Raw genomic sequence first — 26,669 nt, 5'->3', positions numbered from 1 at the left:
GGGAATAAATCTACTTGATTTGCTTTGAAGTTAAATATATTATAATAGAGGAAATTAATTATAGCACAGTGAAAATACCTTATTTAGAAAATATTTTCAACCTCAACTTGGGAAGAAAGGATTGCTATTTTTGTCAATTCAACATTCTGTGTAAGTGAAGTAAGGCATTATGCTTTGTGTTTTTTTGCTGGAGGTACAAGTTTGGAAGCGATGAGTTTTTTTTTTTTAAAAGAGAGAGATGGTTTTTGTATATAATTTTGTAAGTACATTTTCCCTGAAGATTAGATCATATTTTTATGGAGAAAGACAGCCAACCCCGCCCTACCCCTTTCCCCAGCAGGGATTTACTCTAAAGGTTTTGCTTCTTAATCTTTTATGTTAATCTTTTTTTTCCCCCCCAACACGTGGTTAAATGAGATTTTTATCCTGCAGCGGAGTTGTAGCTTGATTTTAATATGCTCCAAAAGATCGTTACCCCAGTTGATTAAAGAGCAGGGTGTGATAGGAAGAGCACCAGTCTGCCAGTCAGGAGATTTTGACTTCATCTTATCTGTAGGATGATGGTTTTACAGTGGTAATGGGGTGTTGCAACCTCTTTCAGCTCGGAGAGCTTATGATACGTATTTGCTCATAATCTGCTTAGTGCCTCATAACTGTATTTCCTAAAATTTCAGGTACAGACAGGGCGTGTATTTCAAGTTGCACTGTCTCCCCACAAAGCAGCTCTCTCGGGATGAATACTTTGGGAGCCAGTGCCCTTTGCTTTAGTCTGGCCAGTGGGTTCCCCTGTGTGACTGCGGTCGTTCTGTAAGGACCTGCTGGGCAGTCTCTGGTGGCTCTCAGAAGGCCCTTCTCCACTGAGCAGCATGAGCTCTGTGAACCTCTGAGCATTTTCGAGATAGCCTCCTAAAGCGTGAGGAATTTTCAGATTGGGCCTGGAATCTTTAGGAACTGGACCATTGCTCCTTTTGAGCGGTTTGCCACTTAGAGGCCTTGTATTAATGTTGGAAGTAGCCATCTAAATTTTTATGGTCTTATATTTGCAGATTTTCCACAGATCATAGGTGTGCATATGAGGAGGCCTCTGGCAGAAGGGTCTTCATGATTGTTTTCCCATGCTAGTCTCATGTACCCAGGGTCTCTTTGTCCTTGAAGGTGTACCGTGGCGTGTGTGTTTTCAGTTGTCTGTATCACACTGGCTAGTTGACTAGCTCTAGGTGGATATGCGGAAATAGCCTGCAGAATTACTGGGTTCTTATCCCAATCTGGCAGACTTGTATGTTTAGAAGCCCAAATACAGTATCCGTTGGCAGGCACGTCTTGGCAAACGGTGAGTGACTTGTAGGTGGGAAGAAGTGCAGTTCTGGGTAAGCTGACTGGGCTGGAAGCCCCTGCCCCACAGCCACGCTACGACTGTAGTCTGGTATCCAAGAGAGATTCGTTTGTCAGTTTTTTAGAAATCATAGCTCCAAAGTCAGAGGCAGCTGTAAAGCCCCTCAATTATTTTGTGATTCAGCTCTCATTATTTTTCACATCTTCTGGATTTGAAGTTTTGAAGATTTACACTCAAATAGAGTCTGGAAGGACTAAGGTACCTGTTAAAGACTTACTTTGAGGCTGAAGAAAGCCTTTATTTTTCTTTCATTTCCCTAAGGTATGGCAGTATTAGAGCAGATGGAAGGCTGGAGTTTGAGCTTAAGTTGTGTGAAAACTTCATCAGCCAATTGGCTGACTCTTAATGGTGAGACAGGAAGAACCACCCACGTTTTCCATTTTGGATTTGAGTCACAGAAAACAGGTTTCCTGCAGAAACCATTTGGCTTCAACAAGTATACGGAAATTTCATCTTTGATCAAATTGATGTTTTTATCTTCATTGTGCATGTATTTCAAATTAATTATTCCCCCCTTTCAATCCTTAGGTTCAGTTTTGAATGTGAATGGCAGTAAACTAATATCCAAGATTTCTGTATAAGAAGTAGATCAAAAGGACTGTACTTTCAGGTAAGGATCTCATTTTACTTTATCTTTAATAATACACAGCTGCTTTGGCAGAAGTCTGGCATGGCCCCGACCCCCTTTCCTGTGAATAGAAGTATAGGCGAATTTTCTAAAATGCAGCAAATTGATTGCTCTGACAGGTTTCCACCTGTTTGGGATTACCTAAGAGGTGTCAGTGGGGTTGGCTACTTAAAATCATTAGAGAAGCAAGATGTGATGGCAGTTAATGTACACAAACACACACACTCATTTAAAATGGCATATAAAGTTGTATTTAAGTTTTCTTTTTCTTTTCGGTGGAGGAAATCATCCTTCTAATACCTACCACTTCCTTCCCATGATTGATCGATTGATCTATCATCTGTCTGTTTCCCATGGATTTAAAGTTTAAAGACATAGATAGTTTTCAGATTAATTTCTCTATCTCTATGGCATCCCAAAGTACTATACAGTTGTAGGCATAAGGAGATTATAGAAAAAGCTCTGTACTTGAAATAATTTGGAATGTATAGGGCCAGTATTTAGAAATGAATTCTCCCCAGGGGGGAGAGGGAACTGTGTAGACCAAAAAGAAGCAAACCCCCACCCCCCATCCAATAAAAACCATATTTACATAGAAAGTGTTGTGCTGAGTTGGGATTGTCATAGTGTTTCTGGATACAAATGAAAGCATATTTCAGAGAAGTGATCTATTGGTTTTTAATCAATTACCTAGTTTTCCTAATTGGTTTCAAGGTATTGAGTCCCCTCCCCATATTAGCTTTTGTACCTCTTTAGGGTGGTTATTTTTCAAGTTTAAAATATGTAAAACTCAATTTTAAATTATTGGCATTGTTTGAAGAGTGAGTAATCCAAAAATCACGTATCAGTAATACATTGTAGGATGGCTCTTGTAGCAGGTTTCATTTCCTAACTGTGTTACCAGTTGACAGAAATTCCTTTGCAAAACATTAACATACCAGCAAAGAGAGCTCAGTAGAGAGAAACTGGCTTGGGGTTTGTAACAAGCTGCAGATGGTGTGTGGACATAATTTCTTTCCAGTTCTTCCTGGGCAGCCTTAGTCAGACCTCTGTAGTAACTCTTTTTTTTTTTTTTTTTTTTGAAGATTTATTTTTATTTATTGGGGGGGGAGGGGCAGAGTGAGGGTGAGAGAGAGTCTTTTAAGCAGGTTCTGCACTGAGCAGGGAGCCTGGTACAGGACTCGATCTCACGGCCCTGAGATCATGACCTGAGCGGAAAACAAGAATCCGACGCTTAACTGACTGAGCCAGCCAGGTGCCCTGCTAGTAACTCTTTACTCATCTCCCTGCAGGTCTTCCCTGTGGGGTTAAATGCTGTTACCCTCTGCTTAGAATTCTTCTGGGCCTCCCCATCACCTAGGGCAGTGGTCGTCAAACTTTTGGGTCTCAGAAACCCTGGTGTTAAAATTGTTGAACCCCCAAGAGAGCTTTGTGTTTATGTTGATTATATCTATCACTATTTACTGTATTGAAATGGAGAAAAACTTAGGACATAAAGAATATATAAGCTTGCATTCCCTTAGCTGGAGAGTGATGACATCATTGATCATAAGCTTCTGGCAAACAGTGTACATTTAGGAGAGAAAGAGAAGGAAAAGGCGAATAGCATACTATTATTTTTACAAGTTAGGTTTATTGAGGTGTAACTTCTATACAGTGCAGTCCACCCTTTTTAGTGTACAATTCTCTGGGTTTTTACAAATGCATGTGGTTGTGTAGACACAGTGAAGATATAGAACATTTCCATTGCCCCAAAATGTTCCCCTGCCCTTAGCCTTAATGCCCTCTGACCTTTTCTCTGTTCTGTAGTGCTTTTTTTTCCCCCCAGATGTTAAATAAATGGAATTATACAGTCACAGCCTTTTGAATCTGGTTTCTTTCATTTAACATAATGCATTTGAGACTCATCCATGTTCTTGTCTGTATCACTAATTTGGTTTTTTTTATTGATGAGTCTTACTCCAATGTATGAATATACTGCAGTTTGTCCATTTACCAGTTGGAGAACATTTGGGTTGTCCTAGCGTTAATATTAAAATAGTGTTAACCTCACAGACCCCCTGAAAGGGTCTCAAGGACCCCGAGGAGCCCGAGCCCTCTCTCTGAGGACCTCTAGCCATCTTGAACTACTTACCTGCATGTGATGTGCCCTCTGTTTAGAACACCAGGATCTAGCTCAAGGGTCTCCTTTTTTTTTTTTTTTTTTTTGTCTTTTTAAAGATTTACTTATTGTATGAGAGAGAGAGAGAGACTCCGAAACAGACTCCCCATTTAGTGGGGAGCCTCACATGGAGATCGATCTCAGGACCATGAGATCATGACCTGAGCCGAAATCAAGAGTCGGACGCTTGACCGATTGAGCCATCCAGGCGCCCCTCTGCAGGCCTTTCTAAGCCCTCTTCCCACCATCCCCCAAGGCTGAGCCTCAAGGCTGGGCTGGTCACCACCCCCTTTGTGCCTCTGTCGTGCCTTTTCCCCCGGCTCAGCAGTTATTGAGGACATCGTAGCCTCCCAGTTTCTGGAGGGTGGTGCCTTCTCTGTCCCAAGTACATGCCCGACGCATGGAAGATGTAGTACATTTTTGAATGAATGAGGTATGGGAGACTTTCTCATATAACATGCATCCCTCATTTCAGTTTTGCAAAGTATATATAGCACAAGTGATATTTAATATCTTTTATTTTTATTTTTATCAGATAAGGATGTCTATGGTCTTGACCAGGCTGTACCTTAGAATAACTTGGGAAGCTTTTAATAAACATACTGATGACCAAGATTAAATTCTAATCTCTGGAGATCAGGCTTGAGTATTAGTATTATTTAAAAACATCACTGTTGAACCTGATGTGCAGCCCCCAGAGAATCATTGTTAATAGAGTTTGATTTACCATGAAGTCTTAGTGATGATGTAGTTGAGACTGGAACCCTGGTCCTTGACTCCTACTGGAATGCCTTTTCCTCCACATTCCAGACTCTCATGTGAATAGAAGCACTCTAGAGATTTACAGAGTCTTGTAGATGACTGCATTTTCAATTTATGGAGGTACTGTAGTGTGAAGACCAGAACACTGAATTTAGGGTCAGGAGGAGTATGTTTCTGTTTGACTCTGCATTTATTAACTGTGGATTAAAAAATACTTGAGTCCATTCTCACTTTTAAAATAAGGATACTACCTTAAATTCTAGAAGCTTGTTATGGGGATTCAATTAGATACTACGTTTAAGGATTTTTTTTTTAAGTAGGCTCCATGAGCCCAGCATGGGGTTGAAGTCATGACCCTGAGATCAAGACCTGAGCTGAAATCAAGAGTTAGATGCTTAACAGACGTCCCTGTTAAAGGATTTTAAAGGATTTATTTAAGGGATTGCAAAATCCTTTTGTAAACTATAAAGTGCTTTCTAAAACTTACTTTTACTTGATTTTAGCATTGTGTATTTATTGGCTAACTTTCCTTGAGGTTCATAAATTACATGAGTAATATATAAGGGTGGTCTCACTGAAATAGTGAAATAACAGATTTATGCAGAGTAAAACTAAGAGGTCACCATTGGTTGCATAGTTTTGATCCTTTGAATATGAATTTAAGTGCATAAATGTGTATGCCTGTGACATACTTTTTTTTCCCTTTGGTTGTATTAACATAGAGTATATTTTGTTTGTTTGTTTTTTAATTTGACAACATGTCTTCTGTCATTCCATATTAGTATATATAAATCCTTCTCATTCTTATAGCTGCATAATTTTTTCATATATTTCCATATTGGTGGACATTTAGCCTGTTTGCAGTCTTTTACTTCTATAAAAAATGCTAATGAACATTCTTAGCTCTTATTAAGCCATTAGTTAATTCTTATTAAAACATTTATTCTGTTTTACAGATAGTGGGAGATGAAGTAAATGTCTCGTGAATAAAATCTTAGACATTTTCTACTCAAGTCAGGATAGAACTTAGACTTTTTTAAAAATTGTGGTAAAATATAGTAGACTTTGGAGAATTTTTTCATAGGATCTTTGTAAATTTAGTTTGTTTTATTTTTCTGGTATTATCATTTCACTATTTGGATAAACTTTGAAAGACTAGTATGTATATTTCTTAACTCCTTTAGGTGTGATTGCTCATACTTTTCGCTTGACTAACAGCAGCAATGCTGCAAGGTGTCAGTACTTACCTATGCCAGGCCCTGTGTTAGGGGCTTATTGTATACATGGTACCATTTCTTCCTCTTAGTAATCCCCTGAAATTGGTAGTGTTCTCCAGGTTAAACATTCAGAAATGGAGGATCAGAGAGGTCAGATCACTTGCCCAAGGCTAGTAATAGGTCTGGGATTCAAAGGTCCTGCTTCCACCTATGATGCTCAACAGTCTGCCAGGAATTCACTGAATCAGAGATGGGACTTTTACTTGACGACATCACAGCTTACTTTGCAAATTACTGGTGTTTGTATCTGCATATTTTGCTTTTTAGTTCCAGTAATAATTTAACCTTTGCAGAAATAGTCCGTGCTTTCTTTTTCTTTTCTTTTTCTTTTTTTATTTTTTTAGTCCGTGCTTTCGAGTATCCATTTTGTAGAAAGTATTTATAATAAAAGCAGTATCGTAATATAATAAAAACAAATGCTTATTGAATATAATAAGTGGTATTTTGGAGTGAAAGAGGCCACTAAATGGAGAGTTGATGTTGAATTCTGTTTATTAACTAACAGGATAACCCTTGGTAAATGAATGTTGTTTCCTCAATAGTAACATAATATTGGACTAAATAGTTCACTCTATACTTCATCAGCCGCCTGTCCTAAATTATAGTAGTGTGAGTAAGAAATACTTGGGAGAACATTCTTCAGTGGTAATGTAGATGAATTGCGAAATGGAATTCTAGTAATGCTTCCCCTTGCCTTGAGTAATAAGGAGAATACTGCTGGAAGGGTTTGTTCATTCATGACAAATTAAAATGATCTATCTCCGTTGATGAAAGTACCAAAATGTAGCCTCAAAGTTTTTTTATTTTTTAATTAATTAATTAATTAATTATTTTTTAGAGAGGGAGAGCATGAGAGAGAGAGAGAGAGGCAGGCAAAGGGAGAGGGGGAGAGAATCTTAAGCTTAAGAATCTTAAGCCCCGACATGGGGCTCGATCTCATGACCCTGAGATCATGACCTGAGCCAAAATCAAGAGTCAGCTCAACTGACTAAGCCACCTACGTGCCCCAGCCTCAAAATTTTTTAAGCACGTTGAAATACATGTTCTTACAATATTATTATAGGTACAGTTTTGAGTATTTTAAGTGACCATGGGTGGTTATTTCTCAATAATGATCATTATAGATGGAGTTTTAGCAAAGATACGGTTTCACATATTCTTTGTGTACTCTTATGTCACTTTTCACTTGAATGATAAAATAAAGCTGAGGTCTAAGTGACATAGTCTGGAGTACATGTGATGGTGGGTGTCAACTTTTTAACCCTTACTTCATCTCCTTAAAACATCTCTCCTTTTTAAGCCTTAAAATATGGTGACTGGATGGTTGAAATAGATCTTTTGCTGGACTCTTAGCCTTACAGACTGAACTCTTTATTAAGAAGTAAGAAAACATATGGCAAAGCACACTTCAAACATCATCGTATTGTCTCATTCCTGGTTTTTAACTTTATAAACATGTTTAAAAAGAAATATTTTTGGCCAGTACCTATTTGATAATTGACTAGCAGAAGAGAATGAGTGTGCTGGTTCACCTTCCCGTGTGGATTTGTTCACTCCGAGTTAGTGTGGCACCAGAGTGGGCTTCCGTCATAGGAAGCAGTTGGGTGGCAGTGACTTTTTTTAGTTGCTCTTGATAGGCAGTAGATTCCAGTCAATAACCTAGTGCAGTCTACTCCATACAACACACTGTAAAAATGTTCTCAGGTTCATTTTTTCCTCTTATTTGTAGATTTACTGATCTGCTTGGGTATATCCAGAAGCAACATTGTATTTGGGGCTGCTTTCTGAGAGGACACACTCCACCCTTCAGAGGAATTCATTTCTTTCTGGAATTTAGCATTTGTTATTTTTATCCCTGTTCTCTTTATTTAAATTTTCAGCTTTTAGAATGTAAATTCTCAAGTACATTTTGCCTCAGTGACTAAGGGGTATTATGTAAGGACCCCCTCCCTTCAGTATGCGGACATCACATTTCTTGGCCTATTATTTGTTTTGCGTCTGTATCTCAGTGTAATCCTAACAAGTTCATTCAGGCAGTGGTTAAACTGAGGTTAAGTGGTATTATGGTTGTTTGGCAGGATATGGCCATAAACATGTCTCTTTAAACACAGAATGGCCTGAGGTGGCTGTAATGTTCAATTGCATAATCACAGATCACACTTGACAAACACAGGAATGAGTACACGGGCCTCATACATCCTCATTCAGAAATTGCCCCACAGGTTGGAGTCTGCTGTAGAAACCATCTGTAGAGTTCCCTTGAGTGTTTTCTTAGATAATTACATTAATATCGTTCATTTAATTGGAATGTTTCTGATTAGATGGAACTATGAATAGTAGTATTTCAGGGTTTCCAGAAAGGCCTCCCACCTAACATCTAAAGGAATAAGTTAAAATGTTACAAGTATTTTAAAAATGTGTATGTTTCTCAGAATTTTTTTTTTTTTAAAGATTTTATTTATTTATTTGAGAAAGAGCATGAGGGGGGGGGAGGGTCAGAGGGAGAAGCAGACTTCCCGCTGAGCAGGGAGCCCGATGCGGGACTCGAGCCCGATGCGGGACTCGATCCCGGGACTCCAGGATCATGACCTGAGCCGAAGGCAGTCGCTTAACCAACTGAGCCACCCAGGTGCCCTGTTTCTCAGAATTTTATCGTATTTTCTCCTTTCTTTCTTCTCTCCCTTCCTGGTGTTTTTGTGACTTGAAAGCTGTTTTGCAAAACAGACCCACAGAAGTAATTCACCTTCTAGAGACTGGATGGGGTGGAGTTTAGAGTCATTCTATTTGAAATGATTAGTAATGTACCCATTGAGGGCATCTCTGTATAAATGTGAGGAACTGGTTTTGGAGCTCTTAGATAGTATTGGAAAATACTCCATGATACTGTGGGCAGCTGAAGAACAGAAATAAAATGCCTATTATAGTGGGTAGAAAGGCCTTTTGGGCGTATTATATATTCTCTGAGGCTGATGTGAATATTTTTGAAAAAATGTTTTATTTCCTTAATTACCATTTGCAGTATTTATCAGGAAATTGGATATATTTGATATGGGCCTAAGTGTTTCTGTAGTCTTAATTTTTGCTAAATGTTTTTATTGAACTACTTGTTTTTCTAAAAGTAGGTGTTTTAATTTTTTGTAATTGTATATATACATTTCATGTATTTTATTCAACCTGATTTTGTCTGAAACTTGCTTAGAGAAACCAGATCCAGTTAAAAATATTTCCTTGACAAGAGGCCCCAAGGTTGACCAAACTATAGATTTTTATTTGAAATATTTTTTTTTAAACTTATTTTATTTTTTAGCAAAGTAATAATATCCCTGGTTTAAATAGTAAGTAAAATTGTAATTCAGACTCGAAGAGAAAAAATCCTGTGCTCCACCTGTTTCTCTTCAGAAGCAACCATTTTCAGGTTTTCTTTTTCAGCTGTTTCTTCTGGCATTTACTGCCATATATTTAAATAACTAATTTTTACTCCTAGGGCTCGGCTTTTCAACTCTAAGCATTATCTTTTGACTATTTCCTACAGAAGATGAGGATTTAACTTCCTGACTTTTCTTTCCCCATCCTCCCAATTTTAAGTAGAAGGCTCACACCCAATGTGGGGTTTGAACTCATGACCCCAAGACCAAGAGTTGCATGGTGTACTGACTGAGCCAACTGGGCACCCCACTCCCAGTGATAATTTTATCTAATTTTTGTCAAGTTATCATTTAATATTTACAGTATTATCGTTTAAATATTGCTGACTATGGCCACAGAATACTCAATGGTCACCCGCTCTTTCTCTAACTTAGAGATAGTGGTTACTTCGTTTTTAATTGGCTTTGCTTTCTATTGATCAATAATTTTGCTCTAAACATTCTGATAGAACTATAAAGACTCAAATGGTAAAACATCTTAGGGTGTCTATCAGTTCCAGTTTTTCTCGGCATTGTCAATCCCAGAGTTCCATGTCATGTTGGTGAATGGCTTGCTGTCCAGCCGCCACAGAGCTGCCATTTTGGGACTCCTCTTTATCACCATGTGGGGGGGGGGGGGCTAGGTTGTTTTTTCTTTGATTGCTCTTCTGTTTTCTGGATTTTGTGTTGTCATCTCTGTTGATTCTCTCATTTTGGTGGGATGTACACACACACCCCCACACACCCCAATATCCATAGGCCCAAGAGTGGGATTAAAAAAAAAACTTTTTTCTGGGGTGCCTGGGTGGCTCAGTTGTTAAGCGTCTGCCTTCCGCTCAGGTCATGATCCCAGGGTCCTGGGATCGAGCCCTGCATTGGGCTCCCTGCTCAGCGGGAAGCCTGCTTCTCCCTCTCCCACTCCCCCTGCTTGTGTTCCCTCTCTCGTTGTGTCTCTCTCTGTCAAATAAATAAAATCTTTAAAAAAAACAAAAAAAACTTTTTTCTAATCGTTTGCTGCTAATATATAAGAAAATACTTGACTGTTTTTACATCAACTTTGTATCTTGCAGTCTCACTAAATTCATTTATTAGTTCTAGTACGTGTTTTGTACATTCCCTGGAATTTTGTACGTAAATGATCATATGATTTGCAGATAAGAAGTTTTACTTCTTCCTTTCAGATCTTTATCCTTTTTCTTTTTATTGCCTTCCTGAATGGCTAGAACCTCGGGTTAGTGTTGTTTAAAATATGGTAAATAGAGACATTCTTGCCTATTCTTCATCTCAGGGGAAAACAAGTCAGTTTTTCACCTTTGAGTGTGATGTGGCCTTTGGCTGTTCTTTATCTGTTTGGGGAAGTTCTCGAACTCTTCCTACTATGTGGGGAGTATTATCATGAATGGCTGTTGGATTTTGTCAAATACCTTTTCTGCATCTAATCCTGATCCTGAGATTTTTCTCCTTTAGTCTGTATGTTGATTGATTTTCAGATGTTAACCAATTGTTGGGATAAACTGTACTTGCTCATAATGTACCTTTTAATACATTATTGGATTTGATTTGCTAAAACTTTGTTAAAGCTGTTCATGTCTATATTTATGAGGGATACAGCTCTGTCATTTTCATTTTTTGTAATGTTTTTTCAGGTTTTAGTATTAGCATTAAGCTAACCTTATAAAATGAGTTGGGAGGTAATCCTTCCTCCTCTATTTTCTGAAAAAGTTAAATTTCCTTCTTGAATGTTTGATAGAATCTACCAGTGAAATCATCTGGAGTTGTTCTTTTTTTTTTGTGTGTGGAATATTTTTGATAACAGATTTCCTATCTTTAAAAGATAAAGGGCTACTTAGATTTTCTGTTTCATCTTGTGCCAATTTTGATAGATTCTATTTTTCAAGAAATTTGTCCATTTTATATAAGTTGTGCTCAGTTTGTTGGCATAAAGTTACACATTATATTCTCTTACTATCTTTTTAAATTTTGTAAGATCTCTGGTGGTATATGTTTTTTCCATTTCTGGTACTGGTGATTTGTCTTTTGTCTGTATTTTTTTTTTTTTTAAGATTTTATTTATTTATTTGAGACAGAGAGAATAAGAGAGACAGAGAGCACATGAGAGGGGGGAGGGTCAGAGGGAGAAGCAGGCTCCCTGCCGAGCAGGGAGCCCAATGCGGGACTCGATCCCGGGACTCCAGGATCATGACCTGAGCCGAAGGCAGTCGCTTAACCAACTGAGCCACCCATGTACCCTTTTGTCTGTATTTTTGATCTAACTAGAAGTCTGTCAGTTTTGACAGTCGTTTTAAAGATCTGCCTTTTGGTTTTATTAATTTTCTCTGGTGTCTGTATGTTTTCTACTTCATTGACTTCTGCTCCTTATTATTTTCTTCCTTTTATTTTGGGTTTAGTTTGCTCTGTTCTTTATGATTTCTGAAGGGAGAACCTTAGGGTCATGGTGGCAGATCCTTTTTATTTTCTTATATTAAGTATTTTAAAGTTTAAAGTTTCCCTTTAAGTACTGTTTGAGCTGCATCCCACAAATTTTGATATGTTTTATTTTTGTTGCTATTTGGTTCAAAATTATTTCCTGAATTTCCTTTTTAATTTTATCTTCGATCCATGGAACTATTTAGAGGTGTGTTCAGTTTTTGTACATTTGAAATTTTCCTAGATATCTTATTGTTACTGATTTCTAATTTAATTCTGTGTTGTCAGAGAATATACTTTGTGTGATTACAATCCTTTTACATTTATTGAGACTTACTTTATAGTACACCGTATGGTCTATCTTGGTAATGTGCCATGTGCCATGTGAAGGGAATGTGTATTCTTCAGTTTTAGATTGTCTGCAAATGTCAGATCAAGGTGGCTGATCATGTTGTTCAGACCTTCTGTGTCTTTCCTGATTTTTTTTTTTTTTAAAGATTTTACTTATTTATTTGACAGAGAGATAGTGAGAGCAGGAACACAAGCAGGGGGAGTGGGAGAGGGAGAAGCAGGCTTCCCGCCGAGCAGGGAGCCCGATGTGGGACTCGATCCCAGGACCCTGGGATCATGACCTGAGCCGAAGGCAGACGCTTAACGACTGAGCCACCCAGGCGCCCTTTCCTGATTTTTTTTTGGTCTAATTTTATCAATTACTGAGATGGAGTGTGAACATCTCTTACTATAATCATGTCATTGTCCTTTTCTTTCCTTAATTCTATTTTTGCTTCTATTTTAAGATGTGTGTACATTTGTAATTGTTATATCTTCATGATAAATTGTTCCTTTTATAATTATAATGTTCTTTTTTCTCTGGTCATGCTCTTTGTCTTAGAAGTTGGTTAGAAATTCAGAATGGTTGGGGGGCTAATGTCTGCTGTTCTCCTCTGGCTGATGCGCTTGGGCCCTGCTACTTCATTGGGAGTCCCCAGGTACCAGTTTCTGTTTGTCTTTTCCTTCAGATTGGTCATTTTTTGTAGAAGAGTCTTTCAGTCTGAGTCTGAAGGAGCTGGCTCTCTACTGTTAACTTGGTATCTCAGGTTTTCAGTGCAGAGACTCATTCCTACCTTCAATCATGCATGGCCCAGACCCTCTCATTAGTTGCATGCAGAATAAACCCTGTTCTCATGCTTATTAGTAAGCTGCTCAGTTGTTGGGTTAGGGAATTGGTCCTTTATGCAGACCCTTAAATCCAATTCCTTTTGTTTTCAGCCTCACCCCTTACATAGTACCTCAGTTTCTTAGCCTTTCTGGAATTCTGCATCATGAACAGACGTTTTATTTTAGTTGGATATTCTTCCTGGTGGCCTCTTCACTCCTATCTTTGTCAGTTAGGTTTTAGCTTTCTCCAGTTTGCTAAATCAGTTTCCAGTTATGCACTGGTTTCTCATCGTTTGGAATTTTGTAGACATCTCTAATATTCTTTTGTCTCTAATCACATTTTTCTTTTATTGTCTTTTCTGGAGGGAATGGAAGTAAGCATATATTCAGTCATCTACTTTTGTCCTATTCTTTTGTCCATCTACTTTCTAGTTTACTTACATGAAACTTTTTAATTGACGTACATTATTGTTAAACCGATCTTTAGTATGTAAAACCCTAATTCAGTGTAACTTCTTGCAATGTATGGAAAAGAAGAAAGTGTGTGTGTGTGTGTGTGTGTGTGTGTATAGGGGGTGTCTATTATATTTCAGTGATTTGAAAACTAATGTATTTCCTGCTGTGGATTTCACTTACATTAGAAAGTGTTAGTGGTGTTTACTTTCTTTGTGTTTGGTTTGGTAGACATTGAGCAGCAGTTTGTACATTTTCCATTTTATAATTTTCCTAGTACTGTCATTTTTTTGTTGGAGGGGTCTAACAATTATATAACAGTATAAATGATTGATTACCCTTTGAATTTTGAGAATTTATTAATTGTTGCCATATTCTTTTTTTTTAAGATTTTATTTATTTGAGAGAGAGAGAGAACGGTGGGAGGAGCAGAGGGAGAGGGACAAGCAGAGTTGGTGCTGAGTGCAGAGCCTGATGTGGGGATTGATCTCATGACTCTCAGATCATGACCTGAGCCAAAATCAAGAGTCAGACGCTTAACTGACTGAGCCACCCAGGTACCCCAATTGTTGCTGTATTCTTTCGAGTGCCTTCTTTTTGGAAATGAACACATTATGCCTGTTATCTAAAATAGATGCTTCCTTGACCTAGAATTCAAAAGTCACTGAGTTATTGTTTTAATTTGGGTAAGTCGTTTGAATACACTGCCTTGCTTCACCTATGAATGGGAAATAGGAACTTCACAGTCTTTTTAAGGGTACCTTACTTGTAAGATAAAAGAAAGTCCTTAAAAAATTATAAAGTGGGGCATCTGTTTAAGACAGTGTATTGAATAATTAATGTGCTCTTGGGGCAGTCAGGAAGTAAACTATTTGTATTTATACCTTTTGGTAATTGGATGGTTCTTGCAAATAACTTTTAGTATAATATTCTTCATAGTGGAAAACTTGTCCTGTGCTTTGCAAAATAATACTCATTTCACCTTTCCTGTCACAGTAAATATGTAATTAAATGTAATTATTGTTTAACCTTAGCTGAGGACCAGGAGCTGGTCCTACATGGTACTTGACAGGTAGCATCTGTGGCCAGCTGCCCATCTCCCCCCGACACCCGCACGCAGCTCAGCACATTCTCTGCTCTGCTCAAGGGCAGCCTAGACAGAGAGATCAGGTCTAGGTGTGGCTCCCTCCCGTCAGGCATGGCTTCCTTTTGACAGGTAGAGAAGGTGGCCAGCTCAGACACATGATGTCTTTTTTTGGTTACTTGCTCTCTGCCTCCCCTTTTTGTCACTCTGGTCCTTAAACTTTAGCTCCTCTGAGAACCTGGGTTTGCAGGTTTCTGTTGACATTTCAAAGTGTGCAGATCTGTGTTGCCTTTGTTCCTGTCCGTGGGTCGGATATAAAGGTAGGAAAAGTCATCATACTGTGAAAGCAACAAAAATAAATCTCAAGTGTGCTCTCTGTGCCGCACCTCAGACTTGAAAGAACTGGCAAACTACATACCTCATGTCATACTCATCCAGCTTTAGGGAGTCATAAAAGCATGCAAAATAAAATTGTAAAAAAAACAAACAAACAACTCATTTCATAACACTTTCATAGCATGGTTCTAGTCCAGCATAAAGGTAGAACAGACAGCTCTCTAAATGCTGTTATTGCTAAGTGTTGTTATTTAAAAGATGCTCACGAACTTACCTCTAAATTGCTCCATGTTTGACCTGGTATTTTGGGATGCTTTCTAAAGACTCCTGTTAAGTATTGGTATTATCACTGAAGAAGTTACATGTTGAGGTATCATCTGCCTCTGGCATTCCAGTTGCATATAGTTTACCTGGAGAATGGGACCATAAGGGAATAGGATATAGGTCCATTAAGTTTTTTAGAAGGGAGGGAAGAACAAATCTAGAGCAGTGTCAGGGACAGGAGGCCTTGATAGAGAGGCAAAGCTGTTAGCCTGGGGAAGCAAGGCAGTAATCTCAAGTAGAATATGGATAATATGGCTGATTCACAGTGCTTTTAGATCCAGCCATGTCTGATCTCTTAATAACCATAATACTTTCATGGTTATGGTCATATTTGAACATAAGGTCCATGGCACTTGAAGACCAAAGATCTAACTACTAGTGGCTTTGCAGCATTTATATGCTGCTCACATAAGCCTCTTAAAACATGTTCCAGATGTGAGAAAAATGGAAGTTTTCCCACTGTTAATGGGGAGATCTGTAAAAAAAGATACTAATAACTAGCTCTTACCATAACACAGTTTATATTTGGGCAAAGTGTAAAGCATTTATTGGCGTGTCACTTACTTAATTTGGAATCCTCCCCTCCCCCTCTGCTCTTGCTGAGTGTATTTAGGAGCACCTAGATTATAGAGGAAATGGTAAATTTGTAGTGATTTTGTCAGTTTGGGGATAATGGTGATCAATACACTAGAAATGGTGTTTTTTAAAAATAAAAATTAGAGTCATGTAGCTATGAACTTTTACATTTGTTGACAAAAGGTGTAAACAACTTAAGTGTTTGAAAAGTCATGATCATGATCTTTTTGGTCCTAGAAATATTTAAAATAATCTTAATTTTAAGGTAGCATTATTATTGAATAGAACAATCCTACTTTGTTACTTTGTAGGGAACTGCAGTGTGATGATTTTGTGGATTTCTTTGTGTGCTGGTCAGGTTGTACATTCTTGGTACCCTTGTCTCTGAATGTGTTTCTGGCTTGATAACCTCACTTCTGTTTGCCTAATTCCTTCATTTTGAATCCAGTGGGATATGATGGAAAACAGTTACATACAGGGAAGTACCACTTGAGCTCTGCTTTATTTTCTCCTTTTTTTTTTTTTTGCTTTGTTAAACCATATTTTTTAATAAAGGCTTTTCTTTTAGAAAAGTCACCAGTATGGCATAGTACATGAAGACTATCTTTGAATTGCTTGAATGTCAAAATATTTTTATTGTAAGAGGAAGCCAATCCTAGTTAACTTTTTTTTCTCTGCTAATTAAAGTTTAGGATTTTAATCAAGTTGTACTTAGCAATAGCTATGTTTTGAGTTAGGTAGGTTTTGGAGAAGAGTGGTGATTCTCGTTTTCTGGTGTATTTTCACTAAGGACAGGGGCACCAAATATAAGAGTCCTGTGTACTTTGGTATTGACACTGTAATTATGTAAACCAAGTGGTCTGGGTGGTTCCAGGCTAGCCTTCCTTTACATGGGTGGTAGAAAGTGGTAAAACCAGACAGAATAGGCTTCAGAATCTAGATAAGCAATGACAATGGCATTACTGTTGAAACTTTGTCCCACCTTTTGTAAATATGGAACAGAAAAGCAACAGTAGCCTAAACAAATTTACATTAGAACCTGTTTAGAGAATGGAGAAAGGAGCGCGATTGTTTTCCCCAGCAGTTTTTACTGTTTTTACTCCATTTTGTCAGTTGTCAGTCACTTGAAGAACATCTTATTATTGACTTTTCTTAGGATTCCTTTACAAAGGAGCTATGTAAAATTGAACTGAGTTTCTTTCTGGGGAAGGGTTTTTATTAGGAAGAATAGCTTGGTAGATGGTACAGCAATTTTAAAAGCTCTAATCTGTTCTTGACTTAATTAAAGGGGAGAGTATTTTAATTTGTTCAGCAGCAAACACTGATTGCCCATATGTGAAAAGGCCTGTCAGTTCTCTGGGGAAGCAAAGATTGGGAAGGTGTAGTCCTTGCTCTTAAAGAGCTGTAGGCCTGTAGGGAAATCACATGTGGGCATAATGGCACTGGAGTGAAGAGTGCCCCAAGAAAGACCTGCAGACTGCGCTGGGAGTTCAGAGGAAGAGAGACGCTCATTTCCCTAATGCGTGAGGCGAGCAGGCTCAGTGAAGCTTCATGCAGGTGGTGGAATTTAAGCAATGTCTTGCTGGGTGGGATTTGGACGTAGGAAGAGTTCTTCATGTGGAGGCATGGGCAGGTGTTGGGGACAAGAACTTAAGATTTGCTGCTGTGTCTAGCATGGAAAAGTAAATAGTGGTAGTCATAATGATACTGATACAAGCATTTATTGAATGCCTAATTTGTGATAATTATTGTTTGTTTCAATTCATTTTCTCATAACAATAATATAATAAGTCTATGAGGTAGGCAGATTGTCATCCCCATGTTACAGATGAAAAGTTGAGGTTGGTTAAGAAACTTGTATAAGGCTACATAGTAGAATTTGACCCCAGGCTGGTTCTGGAGAGCCTACCCTTACTTGCTATGTTATACTCTGGGAAATGTAGAAAAGGTGGATTGGAGTCTGTATGTAGATCCTCAAATGCCCACATAAATAATTTAATATATTGGAAGATATTTTTTTTTTTTTTTTTGGTGATTCTGTATAGGGGTTTTAAACACATTCTCTCGTTTCTTTTATTTTTTATTTTTTAAAAATTTTTTTAAAAGATTTTTATTTATTTATTTAACAGAGAGAGAGAGCACAAGTAGGCAGAGCGGCAGACAGAGGGAGAGGGAGAAGCAGGCTTCCCGTGGAGCAGGGAGCCCGATGCGGGGCTCGATCCCAGGACCCTGGGACCATGACCCGAGCCGAAGGCAGACGCTTAACGACTGAGCCACCCAGGCGCCCCTCTCGTTTCTTTTAATGTGCCATGCTTTATTGCCTTTGAAAGGCCCTTCCCGTGTTGCCTTGTCAATTTCTACTCAGTTCTCAATTTTTGGCTTATATATCACCTTTCTGTGAGAGGCTTTCCTCAGTCACCCAGGAAGAAGAGCCCTCCTGTGGGCTTCCATGGTGCTTTGCCAGAACCTTTAATACAATGTTCATTAGGTGGTAGGATCATTGTTTACTTTATTTCTCAGCTAGACTGTGAATTATGTGAGTATTGGGATTGTGTATCCTTTTTGTATCCCTGGTGTTAGGTTCATCTTTGCTGCTGAATAAAGCTCAGATAAATCCCAACTGATGAAAGGGAGAGTAATAAATTTTCAGACATCATACTGACTTTTTAAATTGCTTTCCTTCTGAGTTACAGGTGTTTGAATATCCAGAGAAGAGATAAATAGATGATACAAGGTTTTGGTTGACTGGGTTCCTCTGAGAAAGAAGGAGAGAGATTATCAGGTTTGGGGTTGCTGGGGACAATTTCTGGGAGGGCCAGGCTCTGGGCTGGGCCCTCATTGAGGTGTAATCTTTAAGTTGGCAGAGGGGACAGGGCATGCCCTCAAAGAGAACAGCATGAGCAGAGGACATAGATGGGGTCAGTTATGAAAGAACACTGCCCACCTTGACACCTGAGCCCCTCCGCTTCCTGCTACACCCACTAGGGCATTTTATAGTATAAAGAATCTCTTGAAAGCCCCAGTTTTCTTTATAATCTGCCAGAAAGTTGTATGGGCCAGCAAAACATTTGCCATGTGGTGGTTTGAATTTAAGCTAAGTTCCTAACACATGGAATATGAAATTCGAACATGATGCCTTCTTGGTAGGAAAAGTGCTATTAAAAAATAGGCCCATTTGTACTAAATTATACAGTTCACCCTCCAGAAATTCCTTAAAATCTTACAACAAGTAACCTCACATTTAGCTGGCATGTGGTCAACCTGACTCAAGTTTTTTTTTGACTGCCTCGGACCAATAGGGACCTTGAGATTGGGGTCATGACTTGTGCTGTTGAATTCAGCCTCTTGCCCTTTATCTGGAAGCACGGTGGCTGTGATGCGAGAGCTGAAGGTGTGGTTCATTGGGCCCATGGAGGGGAAGGTGATGAAGCGCTCTCATAATGAAGGAGAGTGTTGGAATCCAGACAAGGGTGTCTTTAACTCTTCCTACCTACCATGGGAAAACCTTTTAAAAGTGCCTTTTTTTTTTTTTTTTTTTTTTTTTGATAGAGACAGCAAGAGAGGGAACACAAGCAGGGGGAGTGGGAGAGGGAGAAGCAGGCTTCCTGCAGAGCGGGGAGCCTGATGTGGGGCTCCATCCCAGGACCCTGGAATCATGACCCGAGCCGAAGGCAGACGCTTAACCCACTGAGCCACCCACACACCCCTAAAAGTGCTTTTGAGGCACGAGCCAAAGTAGCACAAATGATGCCAGAAAACTAGTGATGGCCCCAAATTAAAAGCTTTGTCCCTCGCTAAGTTTGGATGGATAGTGGTCGTGTTCTTAGGAGTGCCGAACAGGGAAGGGACTGTCTTCTCCAAGATGTTTGAGGTCATAGCTCACCATTGTACTGCCTGATTATTCTGGGGACCGTGGGCCCTACCATGGGCAGAAGGAAGGGCCAGAGGGAAGGTCTGTCTCTTGTGTGTGCGGCTTCCATCCCAGGGTCCTCTCTACACACAGTTGCTGGTTTTAGTTTTTCTTTTCTACTGATTACTGAAGATCTTAGGACCACACATGTTGAAACATAAGTTTCATGGTTTTGTTCCCTGAAATATCCCCAGAGTCTAGAATAGCATTGTCAAATAGAAATATAATGTGAGCCTCCGTGTATTTAAAAATTTTTGAACTTCTAGTTTCCATGTTAAAATAAAGTACAAAGAAAGACAAGAAATTAATTTGAATAATATATATGGTTAACCTAATATCCAAAATATTATCTTCTCAATGTGTAATCCATATAAAAAATTATTGAGATATTTTACTTTCTTTTGTTCACACCAAGTCTTCAAAATACAGTGTGTATTTTACATTTATAGCATGTCTCAATTTGGACTAGAGCCATGTTGAATGCCTAATAGCTACATGTTTCTACCGCTTATGGTATTGGACAGTGCAAGTCTGGAACCGTGTCTGGTCTATGGCAGGAGCCTGGCAAATATCTGTTACATGAAGGAAGAAAAGGGAGGGAAGGAGGGAAGGAGGAAATGGCAAAACCTAAAAGATGAGTAAACAGAGGAACACTGACTTGTCTTGGGGTGTCCTAGTGGTTTCTTTTTTAAAAGATTTTATTTATTTATTTTACAGAGAGAGACACAGCGAGAGAGGGAACACAAGCAGGGGGAGTGGCAGAGGGAGAAGCAGGCTCCCCGCCGAGCAGGGAGCCTGATGTGGGGCTCGATCCCAGGACCCTGGGATCAGGACCTGAGCCGAGGGCAGACACTTAAGGACTGAGCCACCCAGGCGCCCCTGTCCTAGTGGTTTCTAACTAGAACAGCAGCTGAATGATGCTTCACATTTTTAGTTGAAGATCATTTGCAAATGTGTTATCTTACAGATATATATCTTCAACAACACTGTTTAGACAGGTCACGTTTTACTGTCTTTAATTCATGGGTGACCTCGCTGAGGCTTAGCTAGGTTCAGTGAGTGTTTGGTTTAACCAGGATTCATACTCAGGTCTTTTGAGTCCTAGTGCAGTACTTTATGCTCACTACTGTGTACCTTCCCTTTTGGCTTATGTTAGGTGTGCCCATACTTCCCTGTGAACACTAGTTGGCTCTTAGATATGGGTAGATACTAGAAGATAGACTGAATAAATATTTTAATACAGAGCTGCTTAAAAAATAGTAAAGGTCAGATCTTAACGTTTGTTTTTAATTTATTAATCAAAGATAGGAGTGGGTACTGTAGCCAGGAAAGTTTTGTGTATGTGGCTTCTCTAGCTGTTAGGATCTTCTGAATTATAGAAGGCGCATACAAATGTGAGTGAAAAGATTGTTTATGACAAAGTATGCATACATGTGTTTGAAACTGTCCCTCTGTATAACCATTTTATCTCTCAGATTGTCCTCTGGTAGGCATGTGTCATGATTTTCTGTTCTAGCACATGGAAAAATGTCGTCTCTTTCACATAGTGAAAGTGACTTCACCAGCATAATAACCCTCCTGTGCATAAGTTATTGGATTTTGTGGCTTTCTTGTTTCTTGAGCCATTAAAATGGTTGGTTTTATTGTGCTTAATGTTTTTTTTTAAAGATATTTATTTATTTATTTATTTATTTATTTATTTATTTATTTATTTATTTAAGAGAGTGAGAGAGAGAGAGCACGCATGAGCGGGGAGGAGGGTCAGAGGGAAAGGGAGAAGCAGGCTCCCCGCTGAGTAGGGAGCCCTATGCGATGTGGGGCTCCATCCCAGGACTCTGGGGTCATGACCTGAGTCAAAGGCAGATACTTAACCGACCGAGCCACCCAGGTGCCTTGTGCTTAGTGTTTAAATAAAACCCTAACGCAGATACTTTTGATATGATTCAGTTTGTTGTGGCTAAAAGGCTAAAAGAGAAGTGGAGGTTAATTTCTAGAGCATCAGTATGATGTTATGGAAACCTCTTTTTGGATAGAAGCCAACGTTGATCACCTTTGTATCTAAATCCTACTCTGCAGAGAATAGTGTGTAGTGAGATATCAGGGCACAGTAAGTACTTTATACAAGGTGTTCAAATATTTGAGTTTGTGAGAAACAACTCTAGCTTACAGAAAACGGCAATGTGTTGAATGGAGCACTGGGTGTTATACGCAAACAATGAATCATGGAACACTACATCAAAAACTAATGATGTAATGTATGGTGATTAACATAACATAATAAAATTAAAAAAAAAAGAAAACGGCGATGTGATTTTAAGGTTTTCCCACAGTCAGAAGATACTGCAAAATATTTTGTTCACTGTTTCTCAATTTAAGATAATGTACCATTAAATAACAAAAGTTATTCAGCAAAAAATATATATGCAGGTCTTTGTCATAGCAAAAGCCACCACTTAGATTTTAATTGATCCAAGCTGTAAGCACGGAAGTAAATTCTAATTTATCTTGCATATTTGGGAGATCATTCATAAGGAATTTTCTACAAAACCACAGGACTATCATTATCTACCAGGTTTGCTAAGGATTTCAGTGTGGATAGCTTCTGCACATACTTCAGCTTCTCTTTTCGTAACCTGGGGAATGCTATGAATTCATATAAGTGAATTTTTAACATAATTGAAGCTGACCCTTTCTGTGCCAGGTTCTGGACTCCAGGGGCTGGCAAAGTCACATCTGCTCTTCTTTCCTAACCAGATAGCCTAGCATCTGAGTGGCTGGGGAACAGAGGTCCTCCCTGCAGAAGGTGGTGGAATCTTGAATACACTTAGTGTATAAAGGACAGAAAACTGAGGGTCTGGGACAGCAGTTTCCAGCATTGGCTCAACATCAGAATCAGCTGAGGAGCTTTAGGACCCTAAAGCTGCCCAGACCCATCTGTTTCACACCCAAGAGTCCCAGTACTACCTATGTTTCAGCTAGGATCTTAATTTCCCATTGAAGAGCTTTCTTAAATCTCTAATCGTGGTGTGCCATGATTTTTTACCACCATACCTGTTTATCAGTAGTGATTTCTGATGAATCTCCAAAGTATTCAGGAAGGTTTGTTTGTTTCAGAGACAGGGAAGCTTGGGTAAAGGGTGAAATAGGGCACACTCCTCTGCAAGAAGTCCTGAGGGGAGCAGAGCCCTAGAATTGGGTAGGTGGTGGCACCTGGAAAGAAGGGGGCAAGCAGGCCAAAGCTGAGAGCCTGTAAGGGGGCAGAAAGAGGTGAGTCATGCAGGGAGTCTCTCTGAGATGGCTCAGGGGGCTGTGGGTTTAACTATCTGCAAACTGCATTTCTTCATAATTTGTGCATTTCCCTTTTGCCATTCTTTGTCAGAGTAAGGAAGAGACATGATTGATGACCATTGCTCAGAGAACCTTTCACTTCCATTTAGATTATTTTTAGGATAGTACTGTTTGTAGGAAGTCTGACATCTATTGAAAGTGGTAGTTTTTCCACCACTGTTTCTATATTTTATGTAGTCTTAGATACAGAAGGGTACTTTAGACTCTCAGATTTCCAGGAGTTTGCCGGGGACAAGCTAGATGCTCATGTTTTGGAAGACTTGGTATAGTTTCCTTCTTTTATTTGGTAATGACATTAATTTGTGGCATACTTCTTAACTTGTTAACTGTAGACTAAGGTATCTATTAATTCAAAGAGTAGACCTTTATTTAAAGATTTTATTTATTTGAGAGAGAGAGAAAGAGAGAGAGCAAGCGAGCGCTTGTGAGCAGGGGGAGAGGCAGAGGGAGAGAGGATCTCAAGCAGACTCCCTGCTGAGCGGGGAACCTGCTGTGGGGCTCCATCTCACAACCCTGAGATCATGACCTGAGCCGAAACCAAGAGTTGGGTGCTCATCCAACTGCGCCACCCAGGCGCCATGAGTGGACCTTTGTTTATAATACTGTTTAGCTGTTCTCAGAACTCCAGTGTTCCTCCATTTGATATGCTGACTGCAGTGTGGTGATGTCGGTATGTATTTTATTGTTCAAAGGGCCCAGCTGAGAGCGTGAGAGGGAATTGATGTTCTGTGGAGCAGTGCTGGCTTCTGATTTCCTGTATTAACCTATAAATACAAGTCTCTTCATACCCATTATCAAGGTGCAAAAAAATAGATCAGAGAATAAATGTAATTTTTTGGGTGGGAGGGAGCATTATAATATTTCTTTAGGACTGGAATCTGTTCTCTAGCATTCCTTCTGCTTACAACATTCATGTAAATATGGCCATGAAAAAAAAAACACTCCAGAAACCTTTTCGGATAAAGCCTAAAGACTTAAAATGTTATTGCAGTTTCATCCTAAATGAGTTTAAAAATCCTAATATTTCCCCTACTGATTATGAAGATCTTTATTATAGAAAATTTCGGAAGCTACAATAGAGTATAAAGAAGAAAATAAAGATGACCAGTAATCCCACAACTCAGCAATAACTCTTGTTAATATTTAAACTATTTACTTTCAGGGTATTTTTTGTGTATGTGTGTGTGGGAGGGGGGTGCATACTGTTTTATATCCTTTTTATTAACTTAATATTATGAATAATTTCCCACATAAATAATGGTTCTTCAAAAATACAGTTTTCATTGGTTGTTTTGTTGTCCAGGTATTTTCTTTGCTTTGATTTTTTGGTTCAAACACCACTCAGGAATTGGCTTGGATGCGTTTATTCCTACATGATGCCTTTCCTTCACAGAGGAAGTCAAAGAATCTCCACTGAGTTTCCAGAAGGTTGATTTCAATGCTCTTATCACACTTACCATATCTTGCTCATGTAATTTTTTTGTATATACATCGAATTCTTCTTCTGACATCTCTTCAACCCTTCCTTTGGAACAGGTACTGTGCCAGGACCTCATAATACAGTGGTAATGGAAAGGAAATAAAAGGCAAAATACTGTAAGATAGTTTTGTGCCTGCATTCAGGTTATTCGGTGCCTGGGCTGGAGATACAAAGACGTTATTTAGGTAATCACACAAATAAATGTTAACACACAATGATCCTCAGTGATTTAAAGGAGAGGTAAACAGTGCTTATGAGAACAGTTCAAATGAACAAGGACAAGGTGTTTTATTTGACCACAGATTTAATGTGATCCAGGCCTTGCACTTTTATAAAGGTCTGTGCAACTGAGGGATACTTTGTCCGCACAAAGAACCTGACGTCGTTCAGTGCTCTGCTGTGGTTGGAGGGCACTGGGGTTTTTTGTGCTCAGCTCTGACCAACAAGACTACGTTATAAGGAGGGGCCCGCGTTGGAGAAGATTATAGAAAGGATTTCAAATGAGGCCTGGTTAGAAAAACTGTACTAAGTGCTTCTGAGGAAGAGAGGATACCGGGAGGACATTTTACTTGTTCAATATGGAGCCATTTATCAGGGTGTAGAGAAGAAATTCTGGTAGTTGATGGGAAGTGAGACTGTTCTGCTGGTTCCCTTTGCATTCTAAGATTCCACGCTTTTAAGATTATCTGAAGCCATTCAAAATCTGGTGGGTACCAAGAGGACCCTGAGGGTTGTTGTCAGCCTATGCAAATTTAGATGGAGAGGAAGAGTATCCACCCATCTCCTTGCACAGCAACCACTCTCATCTCCACTTTTCAGAAGCTTGAGGACCCGAGGGAAAGCTGTGACTCCCAATGACTGGTACCTCCTGAGGACAAGCTCCTGCAGGCAAACACTATAGGAATTCTCATAATGCATAGGAGGAAGTCTGAAGGCGTTAACATGGCAGAAGGCCATCTTGCTTCCTCTGACTCCTCTCCCTGTACTGTCACCCAGCCTTGTTTGTTCCAGTGATGGGGAAATTTCTTGCGTAAGGTGACTTCTTATCCTTTGGTGCCCTTACTGTTTCTTTTAAGACACTCCTTTCTCTTGCTAAATAAAAATTTTTAAATTCCTTTTTTAGGACTAGCTTAAAAGTTACCATCTGTAGAGTTTTTCTGGCTTCCTAGAGTTAGTTACTTTATAACACATACCACCTATTATAGTATTATAGAAATTTTTTATTTAGTTGCTTAGCTTGCTCCTTTGGGTTGTAAAGTATTTGGGATTATGTAGCCTATTTGACTTTTCAGTGCCTGAACAGCACTCCATAAATGGCACATCCAGGGTATTCAATAACTTGTGAGCGAATGAATATATATATATATTTATTTATTTAAGAGCGAGCATGTGTGCATGGGGGGCAGGGGCTGAGGGAGAGGGAGAGAGAATCATAGGCAGACACCTCGCTGAGCACAGAGCCCGACGCAGGGCTCAGTCTCACAACCCTGAGATCACAACCTGAGTTAAAACTAAGAGTCGAACCCTTAAATGACTGCGCCACCCAGGCGCCCTCTGAGTGAATGAATTTAATTCACATTTGACATCTTATTGTGGCTTTGGCACTTAACATTTGTGAGATTAATAGCTGAGCTTTTTGATTGGCCAATTAATACTTTAGAAGATCAGGAGTACAGTTTTCCTGAATCCTTTATTAAAGATGCCAACAGAGAGGGTGTCATTATATGGTGAGGCATTCCTAGTTTCCACAAGACCACTGTATTTTGGGTGACCTTTTAAAACTTCTTCAGAGTTATCAAATTGACCTGAAACTAATGTAGCATTATGTGTCAGCTATACTCAAATAAAAAAATTTTTTACATTAAAAAATGGTTAAAAAAAGGTTGTCAAATTGTTGTAATCATAATCATATTTTCAAGAAGAATCACATTTTTTCTTAAAGAAGAAC

General features: G+C 39.0%; 1 protein-coding gene across 6 annotated transcripts in view; it reads left to right on the top strand.

Moving 5' to 3' along the window:
• Positions 1–26,669, top strand: part of SIPA1L1 (signal induced proliferation associated 1 like 1) — a 447,306-nt gene that overhangs the window by 110,229 nt on the left and 310,408 nt on the right. For all 6 annotated transcript variants that reach the window (XM_034992842.1, XM_034992846.1, XM_034992844.1 and 3 more), the window contains one exon: positions 1,922–2,003. The gene's annotated coding sequence lies outside the window, so the exon portion shown is untranslated. The remainder of the gene's footprint in view (positions 1–1,921; positions 2,004–26,669) is intronic.

Source organism: Mirounga leonina, unplaced genomic scaffold, assembly GCF_011800145.1.
Source record: "Mirounga leonina isolate KUSES-001 unplaced genomic scaffold, KU_Mleo_1.0 Mir_82, whole genome shotgun sequence".
In the NCBI taxonomy this organism is placed as follows: domain Eukaryota; kingdom Metazoa; phylum Chordata; class Mammalia; order Carnivora; family Phocidae; genus Mirounga; species Mirounga leonina.
The sequence above is the reverse complement of the archived record's forward strand: the minus strand, read 5'-3'. Positions and strand labels throughout refer to the sequence as shown.